Source organism: Hemitrygon akajei, chromosome 11 (genome assembly GCF_048418815.1).
Source record: "Hemitrygon akajei chromosome 11, sHemAka1.3, whole genome shotgun sequence".
NCBI classification, from domain to species: Eukaryota; Metazoa; Chordata; class Chondrichthyes; order Myliobatiformes; family Dasyatidae; genus Hemitrygon; species Hemitrygon akajei.
This window is the reverse complement of record NC_133134.1, coordinates 91,055,382-91,080,807: the sequence shown is the minus strand read 5'-3', so window position 1 is coordinate 91,080,807 and position 25,426 is coordinate 91,055,382.

Genomic DNA, 25,426 nt, shown 5'->3' with positions numbered 1-25,426 from the left:
GGAACCTCGGGGCCAGGACTTGATACTGGAACCTCGGAGCCTGGAGTTGATACTGGAACCTCGGAGACAGGACTTGATACTGGAACCTCGGAGACAGGACTTGATACCGGAACCTCGGAGCCTGGACTAGATACCAGAACCTCGGGGCCAGGACTTGATACTGGTACCTCGGAGCCTGGAGTTGATACTGGAACATCGGAGACTGGACTTGGTACTGGAACCTCGGAGAGAGGACCTGATACTTGAACCTCGGGGCAAGGACTTGAAACTGGAACCTCGGGGCAAGGACTTGATACTGGAACCTCGGAGCCTGGAGTTGATACTGGAATCTCGGAGACAGGACTTGATACTGGAACCTCGGAGACAGGACTTGATACCGGAACCTCGGAGACAGGACTTGATACCGGAACCTGGGGCCCGGACTTGATACTGGAACCTCGGAGCCTGGAGTTGATACTGGAACCTCGGAGACTGGACTTGGTACTGGAACCTCGGAGACAGGACCTGATACTTGAACCTCGGGGCAAGGACTTGATACTGGAACCTCGGAGCCTGGAGTTGATACTGGAACCTTGGAGACAGGACTTGATAGTGGAACCTCGGCGCCAGGACTTGATACTGGAACCTCGGAGCCTGGAGTTGATACTGGAACCTTGGAGACAGGACTTGATAGTGGAACCTCGGAGACAGGAGTTGATACTGGAACCTCGGAGCCTGGAGTTGATACTGGAACCTCGGAGCCTGGAGTTGATACTGGAACCACGGGGCCAGGACTTTATACTGGAACCTCGGAGACAGGACTTGATACTGGAACCTCGGGGCCAAGAGTTGAATCTGGAACCTCGGAGCCTGGAGTTGATACTGGAACCTCGGAGACAGGAGTTGATACTGGAACCTCGGAGCCTGGACTTGATACTGGAATCTCGGGGCCAGGACTTGATACTGGAACCCCGGAGCCTGGACTTGATACTGGAACCTCGGGGCCAGGACTTGATACTGGAACCTCGGGGCCAGGACTTGATACTGGAACCTCGGAGGCCGGACTTGATACCGGAACCTCGGGGCAAGGAGTTGATACTGGAACTTCGGCGCAAGGACTTGATACTGGAACCTCGGAGCCTGGAGTTGATACTGGAACCTCGGAGCCTGGAGTTGATACTGGATCCTCGGGGCCAGGAGTTGATACTGGAACCTCGGGGCCAGGAATTGATACTGGAACCTCGGAGTCTGGAGTTGATACTGGAACCTCGGGGCAAGGACTTGATACTGGAACCTCGGAGCCTGGACTTGATTCTGGAAACTCGGGGCCAGGACTTGATACTGGAACCTCGGAGCCTGGAGATTGATAGTGGAACCTCGAGGCCAGGACTTGATACTGGAACCTGGGAGACAGGACTTGATAGTGGAACCTCGGAGACAGGACTTGATAGTGGAACCTCGGGGCCAGGACCTGATACTGGAACCTCGGGGCCAGGACTTGATACTGGAACCTCGGAGCCTGGACTTGATTCTGGAACCTCGGGGCCAGAACTTGATACTGGAACCTCGGAGCCTGGAGTTGATACTGGAGCCTCGGAGCCTGGACTTGATTCTGGAACCTCGGAGACAGGACTTGATACTGGAACCTCGGAGCCTGGAGTTGATACTGGAACCTCGGGTCCAGGACTTGCTACTGGAACCTCGGAGCCTGGAGTTGATACTGGAAAATCGGGGCCAGGACTTGATACTGGATCCTCGGGGCCTGGAGTTGATACTGGAACCTCGGAGACAGGACTTGATACCGGAACCTCGGGACCCGGACTTGATACCGGAACCTCGGAGCCTGGACTTGATACCGGAACCTCGGGGCCAGGACTTGATACTGGAACCTCGGAGACTGGAGTTGATACTGGAACCTCGGAGACAGGACTTGATACTGGAACCTCGGAGACAGGACTTGATACCGGAACCTCGGAGCCTGGACTAGATACCGGAACCTCGGGGCCAGGACTTGATACTGGTACCTCGGAGCCTGGAGTTGATACTGGAACATCGGAGACTGGACTTGGCACTGGAACCTCGGAGAGAGGACCTGATACTTGAACCTCGGGGCAAGGACTTGAAACTGGAACCTCGGGGCAAGGACTTGATACTGGAACCTCGGAGCCTGGAGTTGATACTGGAATCTCGGAGACAGGACTTGATACTGGAACCTCGGAGACAGGACTTGATACCGGAACCTCGGAGACAGGACTTGATACCGGAACCTGGGGCCCGGACTTGATACTGGAACCTCGGAGCCTGGAGTTGATACTGGAACCTCGGAGACTGGACTTGGTACTGGAACCTCGGAGACAGGACCTGATACTTGAACCTCGGGGCAAGGACTTGATACTGGAACCTCGGAGCCTGGAGTTGATACTGGAACCTCGGAGACAGGACTTGATACTGGAACCTCGGAGCCTGGAGTTGATACTGGAGCCTCCGAGCCTGGAGTTGATACTGGAACCTCGGGGCCAGGACTTGATACTGGAACCTCGGGGCCAGGACATGATACTGGAACCTCTGGGCCAGGACTTGATACTGGAACCTCGGAGACAGGACTTGATACTGGAACCTCGGAGACAGGACTTGATACTGGAACCTCGGGGCCAGGACTTGATACTGGAAACTCTGAGCCTGGACCTGATACTGGAACCTCGGAGACAGGACTTGATACTGGAACCTCGGAGCCTGGAGCTGATACTGGAACCTCGGAGACAGGACTTGATACCGGAACCTCGGGGCCAGGACATGATACCGGAATCTCTGAGACAGGAGTTGATACTGGAACCTCGCGGCCAGGACTTGATACTGGAACCTCGGAGCCTGGAGTTGATACTGGAACCTCGGGGCCAGGACTTGATACTGGAACCTCGGAGCCAGGAGTTGATACTGGAACCTCGGAGACAGGACTTGATACTGGAACCTCGGAGCCTGGAGTTGATACTGGAACCTCGGAGACAGGACTTGATACTGGAACCTCGGAGACAGGACTTGATACCGGAACCTCGGAGCCTGGACTTGATACCGGAACCTCGGGGCCAGGACTTGATACTGGAACCTCGGAGCCTGGAGTTGATACTGGAACCTCGGAGACTGGACTTGGTACTGGAACCTCGGAGCCTGGAGTTGATACTGGAACCTCTGGGCCAGGACTTGATACTGGAACCGGGGAGACAGGACTTGATAGTGGAACCTCGGAGACAGGACTTGATACTGGAACCTCGGGGCCAGGACTTGATACTGGAAACTCAGAGCCTGCAGTTCATACTGGAACCTCGGGGCCAGGACTTGATACTGGAACCTCAGAGCCTGGACTTGATACTGGAACCTCGGGGCCATGACTTGATACTGGAACCTCGGAGCCTGGACTTGATACTGGAACCTCGGGGCCAGGACTTGATACTAGAAACTCGGAGCCTGGAGTTTATACTGGAACCTCGGAGACAGGACTTGATACTGGAACCTCGGAGCCTGGAGTTGATACTGGAACCTCGGAGACAGGACTTGATACCGGAACCTCGGGGCCCGGACTTGATACCGGAACCTCGGAGCCTGGATTTGATACCGGAACCTCGGGGCCAGGACTTGATACTGGAACCTCGGAGCCTGGAGTTGATACTGGAACCTCGGGGCCAGGACTTGATACTGGAACCTCGGAGCCTGGAGTTGATACTGGAACCTCAGAGACAGGACTTGATACTGGAACCTCGGAGCCTGGAGTTGATACTGGAACCATAGAGACAGGACTTGATAGTGGAAACTCGGAGACAGGAGTTGATACTGGAACCTCGGAGCCTGGAGTTGATACTGGAACCTTGGAGACAGGACTTGATAGTGGAACCTCGGGGCCAGGACTTGATACTGGAACCTCGGAGCCTGGAGTTGATACTGGAACCTTGGAGACAGGACTTGATAGTGGAACCTCGGAGACAGGAGTTGATACTGGAACCTCGGAGCCTGGAGTTGATACTGGAACCACGGGGCCAGGACTTTATAGTGGAACCTCGGAGACAGGACTTGATACTGGAACCTCGGGGCCAGGAGTTGAATCTGGAACCTCGGAGCCTGGAGTTGATACTGGAACCTCGGAGACAGGACTTGATACTGGAATCTCGGAGCCTGGACTTGATACTGGAATCTCGGGGCCAGGACTTGATACTGGAACCCCGGAGCCTGGACTTGATACTGGAACCTCGGGGCCAGGACTTGATACTGTTACCTCGGGGCCAGGACTTGATACTGGAACCTCGGAGCCCGGACTTGATACCGGAACCTCGGGGCAAGGAGTTGATACTGGAACTTCGGGGCAAGGACTTGATACTGGAACCTCGGAGACTGGAGTTGATACTGGAACCTCGGAGCCTGGAGTTGATACTGGATCCTCGGGGCCAGGAGTTGATACTGGAACCTCGGGGCCAGGAATTGATACTGGAACCTCGGAGACAGGAGTTGATACTGGAACCTCGGAGCCTGGAGTTGATACTGGAACCTTGGAGACAGGACTTGATAGTGGAACCTCGGGGCCAGGACTTGATACTGGAACCTTGGAGCCTGGAGCTGATACTGGAACCTCGGAGACAGGACTTGATACTGGAACCTCGGAGCCTGGAGTTGATACTGGAACCTCGGAGACAGGACTTGATACTGGAACCTCGGAGACAGGACTTGATACTGGAACCTCGGAGCCTGGACTTGATACCGGAACCTCGGGGCCAGGACTTGATACTGGAACCTCGGAGCCTGGAGTTGATACTGGAACCTCGGAGACAGGACTTGGTACTGGAACCTCGGAGCCTGGTGTTGATACTGGAACCTCTGGGCCAGGACTTGATACTGGAACCTGGGAGACAGGACTTGATAGTGGAACCTCGGAGACAGGACTTGATACCGGAACCTCGGAGCCTGGACTAGATACCGGAACCTCGGGGCCAGGACTTGATACTGGTACCTCGGAGCCTGGAGTTGATACTGGAACATCGGAGACTGGACTTGGCACTGGAACCTCGGAGAGAGGACCTGATACTTGAACCTCGGGGCAAGGACTTGAAACTGGAACCTCGGGGCAAGGACTTGATACTGGAACCTCGGAGCCTGGAGTTGATACTGGAATCTCGGAGACAGGACTTGATACTGGAACCTCGGAGACAGGACTTGATACCGGAACCTCGGAGACAGGACTTGATACCGGAACCTGGGGCCCGGACTTGATACTGGAACCTCGGAGCCTGGAGTTGATACTGGAACCTCGGAGACTGGACTTGGTACTGGAACCTCGGAGACAGGACCTGATACTTGAACCTCGGGGCAAGGACTTGATACTGGAACCTCGGAGCCTGGAGTTGATACTGGAACCTCGGAGACAGGACTTGATACTGGAACCTCGGAGCCTGGAGTTGATACTGGAGCCTCCGAGCCTGGAGTTGATACTGGAACCTCGGGGCCAGGACTTGATACTGGAACCTCGGGGCCAGGACATGATACTGGAACCTCTGGGCCAGGACTTGATACTGGAACCTCGGAGACAGGACTTGATACTGGAACCTCGGAGACAGGACTTGATACTGGAACCTCGGGGCCAGGACTTGATACTGGAAACTCTGAGCCTGGACCTGATACTGGAACCTCGGAGACAGGACTTGATACTGGAACCTCGGAGCCTGGAGCTGATACTGGAACCTCGGAGACAGGACTTGATACCGGAACCTCGGGGCCAGGACATGATACCGGAATCTCTGAGACAGGAGTTGATACTGGAACCTCGCGGCCAGGACTTGATACTGGAACCTCGGAGCCTGGAGTTGATACTGGAACCTCGGGGCCAGGACTTGATACTGGAACCTCGGAGCCAGGAGTTGATACTGGAACCTCGGAGACAGGACTTGATACTGGAACCTCGGAGCCTGGAGTTGATACTGGAACCTCGGAGACAGGACTTGATACTGGAACCTCGGAGACAGGACTTGATACCGGAACCTCGGAGCCTGGACTTGATACCGGAACCTCGGGGCCAGGACTTGATACTGGAACCTCGGAGCCTGGAGTTGATACTGGAACCTCGGAGACTGGACTTGGTACTGGAACCTCGGAGCCTGGAGTTGATACTGGAACCTCTGGGCCAGGACTTGATACTGGAACCGGGGAGACAGGACTTGATAGTGGAACCTCGGAGACAGGACTTGATACTGGAACCTCGGGGCCAGGACTTGATACTGGAAACTCAGAGCCTGCAGTTCATACTGGAACCTCGGGGCCAGGACTTGATACTGGAACCTCAGAGCCTGGACTTGATACTGGAACCTCGGGGCCATGACTTGATACTGGAACCTCGGAGCCTGGACTTGATACTGGAACCTCGGGGCCAGGACTTGATACTAGAAACTCGGAGCCTGGAGTTTATACTGGAACCTCGGAGACAGGACTTGATACTGGAACCTCGGAGCCTGGAGTTGATACTGGAACCTCGGAGACAGGACTTGATACCGGAACCTCGGGGCCCGGACTTGATACCGGAACCTCGGATACTGGATTTGATACCGGAACCTCGGGGCCAGGACTTGATACTGGAACCTCGGAGCCTGGAGTTGATACTGGAACCTCGGGGCCAGGACTTGATACTGGAACCTCGGAGCCTGGAGTTGATACTGGAACCTCAGAGACAGGACTTGATACTGGAACCTCGGAGCCTGGAGTTGATACTGGAACCATAGAGACAGGACTTGATAGTGGAAACTCGGAGACAGGAGTTGATACTGGAACCTCGGAGCCTGGAGTTGATACTGGAACCTTGGAGACAGGACTTGATAGTGGAACCTCGGGGCCAGGACTTGATACTGGAACCTCGGAGCCTGGAGTTGATACTGGAACCTTGGAGACAGGACTTGATAGTGGAACCTCGGAGACAGGAGTTGATACTGGAACCTCGGAGCCTGGAGTTGATACTGGAACCACGGGGCCAGGACTTTATAGTGGAACCTCGGAGACAGGACTTGATACTGGAACCTCGGGGCCAGGAGTTGAATCTGGAACCTCGGAGCCTGGAGTTGATACTGGAACCTCGGAGACAGGACTTGATACTGGAATCTCGGAGCCTGGACTTGATACTGGAATCTCGGGGCCAGGACTTGATACTGGAACCCCGGAGCCTGGACTTGATACTGGAACCTCGGGGCCAGGACTTGATACTGTTACCTCGGGGCCAGGACTTGATACTGGAACCTCGGAGCCCGGACTTGATACCGGAACCTCGGGGCAAGGAGTTGATACTGGAACTTCGGGGCAAGGACTTGATACTGGAACCTCGGAGACTGGAGTTGATACTGGAACCTCGGAGCCTGGAGTTGATACTGGATCCTCGGGGCCAGGAGTTGATACTGGAACCTCGGGGCCAGGAATTGATACTGGAACCTCGGAGACAGGAGTTGATACTGGAACCTCGGAGCCTGGAGTTGATACTGGAACCTTGGAGACAGGACTTGATAGTGGAACCTCGGGGCCAGGACTTGATACTGGAACCTTGGAGCCTGGAGCTGATACTGGAACCTCGGAGACAGGACTTGATACTGGAACCTCGGAGCCTGGAGTTGATACTGGAACCTCGGAGACAGGACTTGATACTGGAACCTCGGAGACAGGACTTGATACTGGAACCTCGGAGCCTGGACTTGATACCGGAACCTCGGGGCCAGGACTTGATACTGGAACCTCGGAGCCTGGAGTTGATACTGGAACCTCGGAGACAGGACTTGGTACTGGAACCTCGGAGCCTGGTGTTGATACTGGAACCTCTGGGCCAGGACTTGATACTGGAACCTGGGAGACAGGACTTGATAGTGGAACCTCGGAGACAGGACTTGGTACTGGAACCTCGGGGCCAGGACTTGATACTGGAACCTCGGAGCCTGCAGTTCATACTGGAACCTCGGGGCCAGGACTTGATACTGGAACCTCAGAGCCTGGACTTGATACTGGAACCTCGGGGCCAGGACTTGATACTGGAACCTCGGAGCCTGGACTTGATACTGGAACCTCGGGGCCAGGACTTGATTCTAGAACCTCGGAGCCTGGAGTTTATACTGGAACCTCGGAGACAGGACTTGATACTGGAACCTCGGAGCCTGGAGTTGATACTGGAACCTCGGAGACAGGACTTGATACCGGAACCTCGGGGCCCGGACTTGATACCGGAACCTCGGAGCCTGGATTTGATACCGGAACCTCGGGGCCAGGACTTGATACTGGAACCTCGGAGCCTGGAGTTGATACTGGAACCTCGGGGCCAGGACGTGATACTGGAACCTCGGAGCCTGGAGTTGATACTGGAACCTCAGAGACAGGACTTGATACTGGAACCTCGGAGCCTGGAGTTGTTACTGGAACCTTGGAGACAGGACTTGATAGTGGAAACTCGGAGACAGGAGTTGATACTGGAACCTCGGAGCCTGGAGTTGATACTGGAACCTTGGAGACAGGACTTGATAGTGGAACCTCGGGGCCAGGACTTGATACTGGAACCTCGGAGCCTGGAGTTGATACTGGAACCTTGGAGACAGGACTTGATAGTGGAACCTCGGAGACAGGAGTTGATACTGGAACCTCGGAGCCTGGAGTTGATACTGGAATCACGGGGCCAGGACTTTATACTGGAACCTCGGAGACAGGACTTGATACTGGAACCTCGGGGCCAGGAGTTGAATCTGGAACCTCGGAGCCTGGAGTTGATACTGGAACCTCGGAGACAGGACTTGATACTGGAATCTCGGAGCCTGGACTTGATACTGGAATCTCGGGGCCAGGACTTGATACTGGAACCCCGGAGCCTGGACTTGATACTGGAACCTCGGGGCCAGGACTTGATACTGGAACCTCGGGGCCAGGACTTGATACTGGAACCTCGGAGCCCGGACTTGATACCGGAACCTCGGGGCAAAGAGTTGATACTGGAACTTCGGGGCAAGGACTTGATACTGGAACCTCGGAGACTGGAGTTGATACTGGAACCTCGGAGCCTGGAGTTGATACTGGATCCTCGGGGCCAGGAGTTGATACTGGAACCTCGGGGCCAGGAATTGATACTGGAACCTCGGAGACAGGAGTTGATACTGGAACCTCGGAGCCTGGAGTTGATACTGGAACCTTGGAGACAGGACTTGATAGTGGAACCTCGGGGCCAGGACATGATACTGGAACCTTGGAGCCTGGAGCTGATACTGGAACCTTGGAGACAGGACTTGATAGTGGAACCTCGGAGACAGGAGTTGATACTGGAACCTCGGAGCCTGGAGTTGATACTGGAACCACGGGGCCAGGACTTTATACTGGAACCTCGGAGACAGGACTTGATACTGGAACCTCGGGGCCAGGAGTGGAATCTGGAACCTCGGAGCCTGGAGTTGATACTGGAACCTCGGAGACAGGACTTGATACTGGAACCTCGGAGCCTGGACTTGATACTGGAATCTCGGGGCCAGGACTTGATACTGGAACCCCGGAGCCTGGACTTGATACTGGAACCTCGGGGCCAGGACTTGATACTGGAACCTCGGGGCCAGGACTTGATACTGGAACCTCGGAGCCCGGACTTGATACCGGAACCTCGGGGCAAGGAGTTGATACTGGAACTTCGGGGCAAGGACTTGATACTGGAACCTCGGAGACTGCAGTTGATACTGGAACCTCGGAGCCTGGAGTTGATACTGGATCCTCGGGGCCAGGAGTTGATACTGGAACCTCGGGGCCAGGAATTGATACTGGAACCTCGGAGCCTGGAGTTGATACTGGAACCTCGGGGCCAGGACTTGATACTGGAACCTCGGAGCCTGGACTTGATTCTGGAACCTCGGGGCCAGGACTTGATACTGGAACCTCGGAGCCTGGAGTTTGATAGTGGAACCTCGGGGCGAGGACTTGATACTGGAACCTGGGAGACAGGACTTGATAGTGGAACCTCGGAGACAGGACTTGATAGTGGAACCTCGGGGCCAGGACCTGATACTGGAACCTCGGGGCCAGGACTTGATACTGGAACCTCGGAGCCTGGAGTTGATACTGGAAAATCGGGGCCAGGACTTGATACTGGAAACTCGGGGCCTGGAGTTGATACTGGAACCTCGGAGACAGGACTTGATACCGGAACCTCGGGACCCGGACTTGATACCGGAACCTCGGAGCCTGGACTTGATACCGGAACCTCGGGGCCAGGACTTGATACTGGAACCTCGGAGCCTGGAGTTGTTACTGGAAACTCGGGGCCAGGACTTGATACTGGAACCTCGGAGCCTGGAGTTGATACTGGAACCTCGGAGCCTGGAGTTGATACTGGAACCTCAGAGACAGGACTTGATACTGGAAACTCGGAACCTGGAGTTGATACTGGAATCTCGGGGCCAGTACTTGATACTGGGACCCCGGAGCCTGGAGTTGATACTGGAACCTCGGGGCTAGGACTTGATACTGGAACCCTGGAGCCTGGAGTTGATACTGGAACCTCGGAGATAGGACTTGATACTGGAACCTCGGGGCCAGGACTTGATACTGGAACCTCGGAGACAGGAATTGATACTGGAACCTCGGGGCCAGGACTTGATACTGGAACCTCGGAGCCGGAAGTTGATACAGGAACCTCGGGGCCAGGACTTGATACTGGAACCTCGGAGACAGGACTTGATAGTGGAACCTCGGAGACAGGAGTTGATACTGGAACCTCGGAGCCTGGAGTTGATACTGGAACCACGGGGCCAGGACTTTATACTGGAACCTCGGAGACAGGACCTGATACTGGAACCTCGGAGCCTGGAGTTGATACTGGAATCTCGGAGACAGGACTTGATACTGGAACCTCGGAGACAGGACTTGATACCGGAACCTCGGAGACAGGACTTGATACCGGAACCTGGGGCCCGGACTTGATACTGGAACCTCGGAGCCTGGAGTTGATACTGGAACCTCGGAGACTGGACTTGGTACTGGAACCTCGGAGACAGGACCTGATACTTGAACCTCGGGGCAAGGACTTGATACTGGAACCTCGGAGCCTGGAGTTGATACTGGAACCTTGGAGACAGGACTTGATAGTGGAACCTCGGGGCCAGGACTTGATACTGGAACCTCGGAGCCTGGAGTTGATACTGGAACCTTGGAGACAGGACTTGATAGTGGAACCTCGGAGACAGGAGTTGATACTGGAACCTCGGAGCCTGGAGTTGATACTGGAACCTCGGAGCCTGGAGTTGATACTGGAACCACGGGGCCAGGACTTTATACTGGAACCTCGGAGACAGGACTTGATACTGGAACCTCGGGGCCAAGAGTTGAATCTGGAACCTCGGAGCCTGGAGTTGATACTGGAACCTCGGAGACAGGAGTTGATACTGGAACCTCGGAGCCTGGACTTGATACTGGAATCTCGGGGCCAGGACTTGATACTGGAACCCCGGAGCCTGGACTTGATACTGGAACCTCGGGGCCAGGACTTGATACTGGAACCTCGGGGCCAGGACTTGATACTGGAACCTCGGAGCCCGGACTTGATACCGGAACCTCGGGGCAAGGAGTTGATACTGGAACTTCGGCGCAAGGATTTGATACTGGAACCTCGGAGCCTGGAGTTGATACTGGAACCTCGGAGCCTGGAGTTGATACTGGATCCTCGGGGCCAGGAGTTGATACTGGAACCTCGGGGCCAGGAATTGATACTGGAACCTCGGAGTCTGGAGTTGATACTGGAACCTCGGGGCAAGGACTTGATACTGGAACCTCGGAGCCTGGACTTGATTCTGGAACCTCGGGGCCAGGACTTGATACTGGAACCTCGGAGCCTGGAGATTGATAGTGGAACCTCGAGGCCAGGACTTGATACTGGAACCTGGGAGACAGGACTTGATAGTGGAACCTCGGAGACAGGACTTGTTAGTGGAACCTCGGGGCCAGGACCTGATACTGGAACCTCGGGGCCAGAACTTGATACTGGAACCTCGGAGCCTGGAGTTGATACCGGAGCCTCGGAGCCTGGACTTGATTCTGGAACCTCGGAGACAGGACTTGATACTGGAACCTCGGAGCCTGGAGTTGATACTGGAACCTCGGGTCCAGGACTTGCTACTGGAACCTCGGAGCCTGGAGTTGATACTGGAAAATCGGGGCCAGGACTTGATACTGGATCCTCGGGGCCTGGAGTTGATACTGGAACCTCGGAGACAGGACTTGATACCGGAACCTCGGGACCCGGACTTGATACCGGAACCTCGGAGCCTGGACTTGATACCGGAACCTCGGGGCCAGGACTTGATACTGGAACCTCGGAGCCTGGAGTTGATACTGGAACCTCGGAGACAGGACTTGATACTGGAACCTCGGAGACAGGACTTGATACCGGAACCTCGGAGCCTGGACTAGATACCGGAACCTCGGGGCCAGGACTTGATACTGGTACCTCGGAGACTGGAGTTGATACTGGAACATCGGAGACTGGACTTGGTACTGGAACCTCGGAGAGAGGACCTGATTCTTGAACCTCGGGGCAAGGACTTGAAACTGGAACCTCGGGGCAAGGACTTGATACTGGAACCTCGGAGCCTGGAGTTGATACTGGAATCTCGGAGACAGGACTTGATACTGGAACCTCGGAGACAGGACTTGATACCGGAACCTCGGAGACAGGACTTGATACCGGAACCTGGGGCCCGGACTTGATACTGGAACCTCGGAGCCTGGAGTTGATACTGGAACCTCGGAGACTGGACTTGGTACTGGAACCTCGGAGACAGGACCTGATACTTGAACCTCGGGGCAAGGACTTGATACTGGAACCTCGGAGCCTGGAGTTGATACTGGAACCTCGGAGACAGGACTTGATACTGGAACCTCGGAGCCTGGAGTTGATACTGGAGCCTCCGAGCCTGGAGTTGATACTGGAACCTCGGGGCCAGGACTTGATACTGGAACCTCGGGGCCAGGACATGATACTGGAACCTCTGGGCCAGGACTTGATACTGGAACCTCGGAGACAGGACTTGATACTGGAACCTCGGAGACAGGACTTGATACTGGAACCTCGGGGCCAGGACTTGATACTGGAAACTCTGAGCCTGGAGCTGATACTGGAACCTCGGAGACAGGACTTGATACTGGAACCTCGGAGCCTGGAGCTGATACTGGAACCTCGGAGACAGGACTTGATACCGGAACCTCGGGGCCAGGACATGATACCGGAATCTCTGAGACAGGAGTTGATACTGGAACCTCGCGGCCAGGACTTGATACTGGAACCTCGGAGCCTGGAGTTGATACTGGAACCTCGGGGCCAGGACTTGATACTGGAACCTCGGAGCCTGGAGTTGATACTGGAACCTCGGAGACAGGACTTGATACTGGAACCTCGGAGCCTGGAGTTGATACTGGAACCTCGGAGACAGGACTTGATACTGGAACCTCGGAGACAGGACTTGATACCGGAACCTCGGAGCCTGGACTTGATACCGGAACCTCGGGGCCAGGACTTGATACTGGAACCTCGGAGCCTGGAGTTGATACTGGAACCTCGGAGACTGGACTTGGTACTGGAACCTCGGAGCCTGGAGTTGATACTGGAACCTCTGGGCCAGGACTTGATACTGGAACCTGGGAGACAGGACTTGATAGTGGAACCTCGGAGACAGGACTTGATACTGGAACCTCGGGGCCAGGACTTGATACTGGAAACTCAGAGCCTGCAGTTCATACTGGAACCTCGGGGCCAGGACTTGATACTGGAACCTCAGAGCCTGGACTTGATACTGGAACCTCGGGGCCATGAGTTGATACTGGAACCTCGGAGCCTGGACTTGATACTGGAACCTCGGGGCCAGGACTTGATACTAGAAACTCGGAGACTGGAGTTTATACTGGAACCTCGGAGACAGGACTTGATACTGGAACCTCGGAGCCTGGAGTTGATACTGGAACCTCGGAGACAGGACTTGATACCGGAACCTCGGGGCCCGGACTTGATACCGGAACCTCGGAGCCTGGATTTGATACTGGAACCTCGGGGCCAGGACTTGATACTGGAACCTCGGAGCCTGGAGTTGATACTGGAACCTCAGAGACAGGACTTGATACTGGAACCTCGGAGCCTGGAGTTGATACTGGAACCATAGAGACAGGACTTGATAGTGGAAACTCGGAGACAGGAGTTGATACTGGAACCTCGGAGCCTGGAGTTGATACTGGAACCTTGGAGACAGGACTTGATAGTGGAACCTCGGGGCCAGGACTTGATACTGGAACCTCGGAGCCTGGAGTTGATACTGGAACCTTGGAGACAGGACTTGATAGTGGAACCTCGGAGACAGGAGTTGATACTGGAACCTCGGAGCCTGGAGTTGATACTGGAACCACGGGGCCAGGACTTTATAGTGGAACCTCGGAGACAGGACTTGATACTGGAACCTCGGGGCCAGGAGTTGAATCTGGAACCTCGGAGCCTGGAGTTGATACTGGAACCTCGGAGACAGGACTTGATACTGGAATCTCGGAGCCTGGACTTGATACTGGAATCTCGGGGCCAGGACTTGATACTGGAACCCCGGAGCCTGGACTTGATACTGGAACCTCGGGGCCAGGACTTGATACTGGAACCACGGGGCCAGGACTTTATACTGGAACCTCGGAGACAGGACTTGATACTGGAACCTCGGGGCCAAGAGTTGAATCTGGAACCTCGGAGCCTGGAGTTGATACTGGAATCTCGGAGACAGGAGTTGATACTGGAACCTCGGAGCCTGGACTTGATACTGGAATCTCGGGGCCAGGACTTGATACTGGAACCTCGGGGCCAGGACTTGATACTGGAACCTCGGAGCCCGGACTTGATACCGGAACCTCGGGGCAAGGAGTTGATACTGGAACTTCGGCGCAAGGATTTGATACTGGAACCTCGGAGCCTGGAGTTGATACTGGAACCTCGGAGCCTGGAGTTGATACTGGATCCTCGGGGCCAGGAGTTGATACTGGAACCTCGGGGCCAGGAATTGATACTGGAACCTCGGAGTCTGGAGTTGATACTGGAACCTCGGGGCAAGGACTTGATACTGGAACCTCGGAGCCTGGACTTGATTCTGGAACCTCGGGGCCAGGACTTGATACTGGAACCTCGGAGCCTGGAGATTGATAGTGGAACCTCGAGGCCAGGACTTGATACTGGAACCTGGGAGACAGGACTTGATAGTGGAACCTCGGAGACAGGACTTGTTAGTGGAACCTCGGGGCCAGGACCTGATACTGGAACCTCGGGGCCAGAACTTGATACTGGAACCTCGGAGCCTGGAGTTGATACCGGAGCCTCGGAGCCTGGACTTGATTCTGGAACCTCGGAGACAGGACTTGATACTGGAACCTCGGAGCCTGGAGTTGATACTGGAACCTCGGGTCCAGGACTTGCTACTGGAACCTCGGAGCCTGGAGTTGATACTGGAAAATCGGGGCCAGGACTTGATACTGGATCCTCGGGGCCTGGAGTTGATACTGGAACCTCGGAGACAGGACTTGATACCGGAACCTCGGGACCCGGACTTGATACCGGAACCTCGGAGCCTGGACTTGATACCGGAACCTCGGGGCCAGGACTTGATACTGGAACCTCGGAGCCTGGAGTTGATACTGGAACCTCGGAGACAGGACTTGATACTGGAACCTCGGAGACAGGACTTGATACCGGAACCTCGGAGCCTGGACTAGATACCGGAACCTCGGGGCCAGGACTTGATACTGGTACCTCGGAGACTGGAGTTGATACTGGAACATCGGAGACTGGACTTGGTACTGGAACCTCGGAGAGAGGACCTGATTCTTGAACCTCGGGGCAAGGACTTGAAACTGGAACCTCGGGGCAAGGACTTGATACTGGAACCTCGGAGCCTGGAGTTGATACTGGAATCTCGGAGACAGGACTTGATACTGGAACCTCGGAGACAGGACTTGATACCGGAACCTCGGAGACAGGACTTGATACCGGAACCTGGGGCCCGGACTTGATACTGGAACCTCGGAGCCTGGAGTTGATACTGGAACCTCGGAGACTGGACTTGGTACTGGAACCTCGGAGACAGGACCTGATACTTGAACCTCGGGGCAAGGACTTGATACTGGAACCTCGGAGCCTGGAGTTGATACTGGAACCTCGGAGACAGGACTTGATACTGGAACCTCGGAGCCTGGAGTTGATACTGGAGCCTCCGAGCCTGGAGTTGATACTGGAACCTCGGGGCCAGGACTTGATACTGGAACCTCGGGGCCAGGACATGATACTGGAACCTCTGGGCCAGGACTTGATACTGGAACCTCGGAGACAGGACTTGATACTGGAACCTCGGAGACAGGACTTGATACTGGAACCTCGGGGCCAGGACTTGATACTGGAAACTCTGAGCCTGGAGCTGATACTGGAACCTCGGAGACAGGACTTGATACTGGAACCTCGGAGCCTGGAGCTGATACTGGAACCTCGGAGACAGGACTTGATACCGGAACCTCGGGGCCAGGACATGATACCGGAATCTCTGAGACAGGAGTTGATACTGGAACCTCGCGGCCAGGACTTGATACTGGAACCTCGGAGCCTGGAGTTGATACTGGAACCTCGGGGCCAGGACTTGATACTGGAACCTCGGAGCCTGGAGTTGATACTGGAACCTCGGAGACAGGACTTGATACTGGAACCTCGGAGCCTGGAGTTGATACTGGAACCTCGGAGACAGGACTTGATACTGGAACCTCGGAGACAGGACTTGATACCGGAACCTCGGAGCCTGGACTTGATACCGGAACCTCGGGGCCAGGACTTGATACTGGAACCTCGGAGCCTGGAGTTGATACTGGAACCTCGGAGACTGGACTTGGTACTGGAACCTCGGAGCCTGGAGTTGATGCTGGAACCTCTGGGCCAGGACTTGATACTGGAACCTGGGAGACAGGACTTGATAGTGGAACCTCGGAGACAGGACTTGATACTGGAACCTCGGGGCCAGGACTTGATACTGGAAACTCAGAGCCTGCAGTTCATACTGGAACCTCGGGGCCAGGACTTGATACTGGAACCTCAGAGCCTGGACTTGATACTGGAACCTCGGGGCCATGAGTTGATACTGGAACCTCGGAGCCTGGACTTGATACTGGAACCTCGGGGCCAGGACTTGATACTAGAAACTCGGAGACTGGAGTTTATACTGGAACCTCGGAGACAGGACTTGATACTGGAACCTCGGAGCCTGGAGTTGATACTGGAACCTCGGAGACAGGACTTGATACCGGAACCTCGGGGCCCGGACTTGATACCGGAACCTCGGAGCCTGGATTTGATACTGGAACCTCGGGGCCAGGACTTGATACTGGAACCTCGGAGCCTGGAGTTGATACTGGAACCTCAGAGACAGGACTTGATACTGGAACCTCGGAGCCTGGAGTTGATACTGGAACCATAGAGACAGGACTTGATAGTGGAAACTCGGAGACAGGAGTTGATACTGGAACCTCGGAGCCTGGAGTTGATACTGGAACCTTGGAGACAGGACTTGATAGTGGAACCTCGGGGCCAGGACTTGATACTGGAACCTCGGAGCCTGGAGTTGATACTGGAACCTTGGAGACAGGACTTGATAGTGGAACCTCGGAGACAGGAGTTGATACTGGAACCTCGGAGCCTGGAGTTGATACTGGAACCACGGGGCCAGGACTTTATAGTGGAACCTCGGAGACAGGACTTGATACTGGAACCTCGGGGCCAGGAGTTGAATCTGGAACCTCGGAGCCTGGAGTTGATACTGGAACCTCGGAGACAGGACTTGATACTGGAATCTCGGAGCCTGGACTTGATACTGGAATCTCGGGGCCAGGACTTGATACTGGAACCCCGGAGCCTGGACTTGATACTGGAACCTCGGGGCCAGGACTTGATACTGTTACCTCGGGGCCAGGACTTGATACTGGAACCTCGGAGCCCGGACTTGATACCGGAACCTCGGGGCAAGGAGTTGATACTGGAACTTCGGGGCAAGGACTTGATACTGGAACCTCGGAGACTGGAGTTGATACTGGAACCTCGGAGCCTGGAGTTGATACTGGATCCTCGGGGCCAGGAGTTGATACTGGAACCTCGGGGCCAGGAATTGATACTGGAACCTCGGAGACAGGAGTTGATACTGGAACCTCGGAGCCTGGAGTTGATACTGGAACCTTGGAGACAGGACTTGATAGTGGAACCTCGGGGCCAGGACATGATACTGGAACCTTGGAGCCTGGAGCTGATACTGGAACCTTGGAGACAGGACTTGATAGTGGAACCTCGGAGACAGGAGTTGATACTGGAACCTCGGAGCCTGGAGTTGATACTGGAACCACGGGGCCAGGACTTTATACTGGAACCTCGGAGACAGGACTTGATACTGGAACCTCGGGGCCAGGAGTTGAATCTGGAACCTCGGAGCCTGGACTTGATACTGGAATCTCGAGGCCAGGACTTGATACTGGAACCCCGGAGCCTGGACTTGATACTGGAACCTCGGGGCCAGGACTTGATACTGGAACCTCGGGGCCAGGACTTGATACTGGAACCTCGGAGCCCGGACTTGATACCGGAACCTCGGGGCAAGGAGTTGATACTGGAACTTCGGGGCAAGGACTTGATACTGGAACCTCGGAGACTGCAGTTGATACTGGAACCTCGGAGCCTGGAGTTGATACTGGATCCTCGGGGCCAGGAGTTGATACTGGAACCTCGGGGCCAGGAATTGATACTGGAACCTCGGAGCCTGGAGTTGATACTGGAACCTCGGGGCCAGGACTTGATACTGGAACCTCGGAGCCTGGACTTGATTCTGGAACCTCGGGGCCAGGACTTGATACTGGAACCTCGGAGCCTGGAGTTTGATAGTGGAACCTCGGGGCGAGGACTTGATACTGGAACCTGGGAGACAGGACTTGATCGTGGAACCTCGGAGACAGGACTTGATAGTGGAACCTCGGGGCCAGGACCTGATACTGGAACCTCGGGGCCAGGACTTGATACTGGAACCTCGGAGCCTGGAGTTGATACTGGAAAATCGGGGACAGGACTTGATACTGGAAACTCGGGGCCTGGAGTTGATACTGGAAACTCGGAGACAGGACTTGATACCGGAACCTCGGGACCCGGACTTGATACCGGAACCTCGGAGCCTGGACTTGATACCGGAACCTCGGGGCCAGGACTTGATACTGGAACCTCGGAGCCTGGAGTTGTTACTGGAACCTCGGGGCCAGGACTTGATACTGGAACCTCGGAGCCTGGAGTTGATACTGGAACCTCGGAGCCTGGAGTTGATACTGGAACCTCAGAGACAGGACTTGATACTGGAAACTCGGAACCTGGAGTTGATACTGGAATCTCGGGGCCAGTACTTGATACTGGGACCACGGAGCCTGGAGTTGATACTGGAACCTCGGGGCTAGGACTTGATACTGGAACCCTGGAGCCTGGAGTTGATACTGGAACCTCGGAGATAGGACTTGATACTGGAACCTCGGGGCCAGGACTTGATACTGGAACCTCGGAGACAGGACTTGATACTGGAACCTCGGAGACAGGAATTGATACTGGAACCTCGGGGCCAGGACTTGATACTGGAACCTCGGAGCCGGAAGTTGATACAGGAACCTCGGGGCCAGGACTTGATACTGGAACCTCGGAGACAGGACTTGATAGTGGAACCTCGGAGACAGGAGTTGATACTGGAACCTCGGAGCCTGGAGTTGATACTGGAACCACGGGGCCAGGACTTTATACTGGAACCTCGGAGACAGGACCTGATACTGGAACCTCGGAGCCTGGAGTTGATACTGGAATCTCGGAGACAGGACTTGATACTGGAACCTCGGAGACAGGACTTGATACCGGAACCTCGGAGACAGGACTTGATACCGGAACCTGGGGCCCGGACTTGATACTGGAACCTCGGAGCCTGGAGTTGATACTGGAACCTCGGAGACTGGACTTGGTACTGGAACCTCGGAGACAGGACCTGATACTTGAACCTCGGGGCAAGGACTTGATACTGGAACCTCGGAGCCTGGAGTTGATACTGGAACCTTGGAGACAGGACTTGATAGTGGAACCTCGGGGCCAGGACTTGATACTGGAACCTCGGAGCCTGGAGTTGATACTGGAACCTTGGAGACAGGACTTGATAGTGGAACCTCGGAGACAGGAGTTGATACTGGAACCTCGGAGCCTGGAGTTGATACTGGAACCTCGGAGCCTGGAGTTGATACTGGAACCACGGGGCCAGGACTTTATACTGGAACCTCGGAGACAGGACTTGATACTGGAACCTCGGGGCCAAGAGTTGAATCTGGAACCTCGGAGCCTGGAGTTGATACTGGAACCTCGGAGACAGGAGTTGATACTGGAACCTCGGGGCCAGGACTTGATACTGGAACCTCGGGGCCAGGACTTGATACTGGAACCTCGGAGCCCGGACTTGATACCGGAACCTCGGGGCAAGGAGTTGATACTGGAACTTCGGCGCAAGGATTTGATACTGGAACCTCGGAGCCTGGAGTTGATACTGGAACCTCGGAGCCTGGAGTTGATACTGGATCCTCGGGGCCAGGAGTTGATACTGGAACCTCGGGGCCAGGAATTGATACTGGAACCTCGGAGTCTGGAGTTGATACTGGAACCTCGGGGCAAGGACTTGATACTGGAACCTCGGAGCCTGGACTTGATTCTGGAACCTCGGGGCCAGGACTTGATACTGGAACCTCGGAGCCTGGAGATTGATAGTGGAACCTCGAGGCCAGGACTTGATACTGGAACCTGGGAGACAGGACTTGATAGTGGAACCTCGGAGACAGGACTTGTTAGTGGAACCTCGGGGCCAGGACCTGATACTGGAACCTCGGGGCCAGAACTTGATACTGGAACCTCGGAGCCTGGAGTTGATACTGGAGCCTCGGAGCCTGGACTTGATTCTGGAACCTCGGAGACAGGACTTGATACTGGAACCTCGGAGCCTGGAGTTGATACTGGAACCTCGGGTCCAGGACTTGCTACTGGAACCTCGGAGCCTGGAGTTGATACTGGAAAATCGGGGCCAGGACTTGATACTGGATCCTCGGGGCCTGGAGTTGATACTGGAACCTCGGAGACAGGACTTGATACCGGAACCTCGGGACCCGGACTTGATACCGGAACCTCGGAGCCTGGACTTGATACCGGAACCACGGGGCCAGGACTTGATACTGGATCCTCGGAGCCTGGAGTTGATACTGGAACCTCGGAGACAGGACTTGATACTGGAACCTCGGAGACAGGACTTGATACCGGAACCTCGGAGCCTGGACTAGATACCGGAACCTCGGGGCCAGGACTTGATACTGGTACCTCGGAGCCTGGAGTTGATACTGGAACATCAGAGACTGGACTTGGTACTGGAACCTCGGAGAGAGGACCTGATACTTGAACCTCGGGGCAAGGACTTGAAACTGGAACCTCGGGGCAAGGACTTGATACTGGAACCTCGGAGCCTGGAGTTGATACTGGAATCTCGGAGACAGGACTTGATACTGGAACCTCGGAGACAGGACTTGATACCGGAACCTCGGAGACAGGACTTGATACCGGAACCTGGGGCCCGGACTTGATACTGGAACCTCGGAGCCTGGAGTTGATACTGGAACCTCGGAGACTGGACTTGGTACTGGAACCTCGGAGACAGGACCTGATACTTGAACCTCGGGGCAAGGACTTGATACTGGAACCTCGGAGCCTGGAGTTGATACTGGAACCTCGGAGACAGGACTTGATACTGGAACCTCGGAGCCTGGAGTTGATACTGGAGCCTCCGAGCCTGGAGTTGATACTGGAACCTCGGGGCCAGGACTTGATACTGGAACCTCGGGGCCAGGACATGATACTGGAACCTCTGGGCCAGGACTTGATACTGGAACCTCGGAGACAGGACTTGATACTGGAACCTCGGAGACAGGACTTGATACTGGAACCTCGGGGCCAGGACTTGATACTGGAAACTCTGAGCCTGGAGCTGATACTGGAACCTCGGAGACAGGACTTGATACTGGAACCTCGGAGCCTGGAGCTGATACTTGAACCTCGGAGACAGGACTTGATACCGGAACCTCGGGGCCAGGACATGATACCGGAATCTCTGAGACAGGAGTTGATACTGGAACCTCGCGGCCAGGACTTGATACTGGAACCTCGGAGCCTGGAGTTGATACTGGAACCTCGGGGCCAGGACTTGATACTGGAACCTCGGAGCCTGGAGTTGATACTGGAACCTCGGAGACAGGACTTGATACTGGAACCTCGGGGCCAGGACTTGATACTGGAACCTCGGAGCCTGGAGTTGATACTGGAACCTCGGAGACTGGACTTGGTACTGGAACCTCGGAGCCTGGAGTTGATACTGGAACCTCTGGGCCAGGACTTGATACTGGAACCTGGGAGACAGGACTTGATAGTGGAACCTCGGAGACAGGACTTGATACTGGAACCTCGGGGCCAGGACTTGATACTGGAAACTCAGAGCCTGCAGTTCATACTGGAACCTCGGGGCCAGGACTTGATACTGGAACCTCAGAGCCTGGACTTGATACTGGAACCTCGGGGCCATGACTTGATACTGGAACCTCGGAGCCTGGACTTGATACTGGAACCTCGGGGCCAGGACTTGATACTAGAAACTCGGAGCCTGGAGTTTATACTGGAACCTCGGAGACAGGACTTGATACTGGAACCTCGGAGCCTGGAGTTGATACTGGAACCTCGGAGACAGGACTTGATACCGGAACCTCGGGGCCCGGACTTGATACCGGAACCTCGGAGCCTGGATTTGATACCGGAACCTCGGGGCCAGGACTTGATACTGGAACCTCGGAGCCTGGAGTTGATACTGGAACCTCGGGGCCAGGACTTGATACTGGAACCTCGGAGCCTGGAGTTGATACTGGAACCTCAGAGACAGGACTTGATACTGGAACCTCGGAGCCTGGAGTTGATACTGGAACCATAGAGACAGGACTTGATAGTGGAAACTCGGAGACATGAGTTGATACTGGAACCTCGGAGCCTGGAGTTGATACTGGAACCTTGGAGACAGGACTTGATAGTGGAACCTCGGGGCCAGGACTTGATACTGGAACCTCGGAGCCTGGAGTTGATACTGGAACCTTGGAGACAGGACTTGATAGTGGAACCTCGGAGACAGGAGTTGATACTGGAACCTCGGAGCCTGGAGTTGATACTGGAACCACGGGGCCAGGACTTTATAGTGGAACCTCGGAGACAGGACTTGACACTGGAACCTCGGGGCCAGGAGTTGAATCTGGAACCTCGGAGCCTGGAGTTGATACTGGAACCTCGGAGACAGGACTTGATACTGGAATCTCGGAGCCTGGACTTGATACTGGAATCTCGGGGCCAGGACTTGATACTGGAACCTCGGGGCAAGGACTTGATACTGGAACCTCGGAGCCTGGAGTTGATACTGGAACCTTGGAGACAGGACTTGATAGTGGAACCTCGGGGCCAGGACTTGATACTGGAACCTCGGAGCCTGGAGTTGATACTGGAACCTTGGAGACAGGACTTGATAGTGGAACCTCGGAGACAGGAGTTGATACTGGAACCTCGGAGCCTGGAGTTGATACTGGAACCACGGGGCCAGGAGTTTATACTGGAACCTCGGAGACAGGACTTGATACTGGAACCTCGGGGCCAAGAGTTGAATCTGGAACCTCGGAGCCTGGAGTTGATACTGGAACCTCGGAGACAGGAGTTGATACTGGAACCTCGGGGCCAGGACTTGATACTGGAACCTCGGGGCCAGGACTTGATACTGGAACCTCGGAGCCCGGACTTGATACCGGAACCTCGGGGCAAGGAGTTGATACTGGAACTTCGGCGCAAGGATTTGATACTGGAACCTCGGAGCCTGGAGTTGATACTGGAACCTCGGAGCCTGGAGTTGATACTGGATCCTCGGGGCCAGGAGTTGATACTGGAACCTCGGGGCCAGGAATTGATACTGGAACCTCGGAGTCTGGAGTTGATACTGGAACCTCGGGGCAAGGACTTGATACTGGAACCTCGGAGCCTGGACTTGATTCTGGAACCTCGGGGCCAGGACTTGATACTGGAACCTCGGAGCCTGGAGATTGATAGTGGAACCTCGAGGCCAGGACTTGATACTGGAACCTGGGAGACAGGACTTGATAGTGGAACCTCGGAGACAGGACTTGTTAGTGGAACCTCGGGGCCAGGACCTGATACTGGAACCTCGGGGCCAGAACTTGATACTGGAACCTCGGAGCCTGGAGTTGATACTGGAACCTCGGAGCCTGGAGTTGATACTGGAACCTCGGGTCCAGGACTTGCTACTGGAACCTCGGAGCCTGGAGTTGATACTGGAAAATCGGGGCCAGGACTTGATACTGGATCCTCGGGGCCTGGAGTTGATACTGGAACCTCGGAGACAGGACTTGATACCGGAACCTCGGGACCCGGACTTGATACCGGAACCTCGGAGCCTGGACTTGATACCGGAACCACGGGGCCAGGACTTGATACTGGATCCTCGGAGCCTGGAGTTGATACTGGAACCTCGGAGACAGGACTTGATACTGGAACCTCGGAGACAGGACTTGATACCGGAACCTCGGAGCCTGGACTAGATACCGGAACCTCGGGGCCAGGACTTGATACTGGTACCTCGGAGCCTGGAGTTGATACTGGAACATCAGAGACTGGACTTGGTACTGGAACCTCGGAGAGAGGACCTTATACTTGAACCTCGGGGCAAGGACTTGAAACTGGAACCTCGGGGCAAGGACTTGATACTGGAACCTCGGAGCCTGGAGTTGATACTGGAATCTCGGAGACAGGACTTGATACTGGAACCTCGGAGATAGGACTTGATACCGGAACCTCGGAGATAGGACTTGATACCGGAACCTGGGGCCCGGACTTGATACTGGAACCTCGGAGCCTGGAGTTGATACTGGAACCTCGGAGACTGGACTTGGTACTGGAACCTCGGAGACAGGACCTGATACTTGAACCTCGGGGCAAGGACTTGATACTGGAACCTCGGAGCCTGGAGTTGATACTGGAACCTCGGAGACAGGACTTGATACTGGAACCTCGGAGCCTGGAGTTGATACTGGAGCCTCCGAGCCTGGAGTTGATACTGGAACCTCGGGGCCAGGACTTGATACTGGAACCTCGGGGCCAGGACATGATACTGGAACCTCTGGGCCAGGACTTGATACTGGAACCTCGGAGACAGGACTTGATACTGGAACCTCGGAGACAGGACTTGATACTGGAACCTCGGGGCCAGGACTTGATACTGGAAACTCTGAGCCTGGAGCT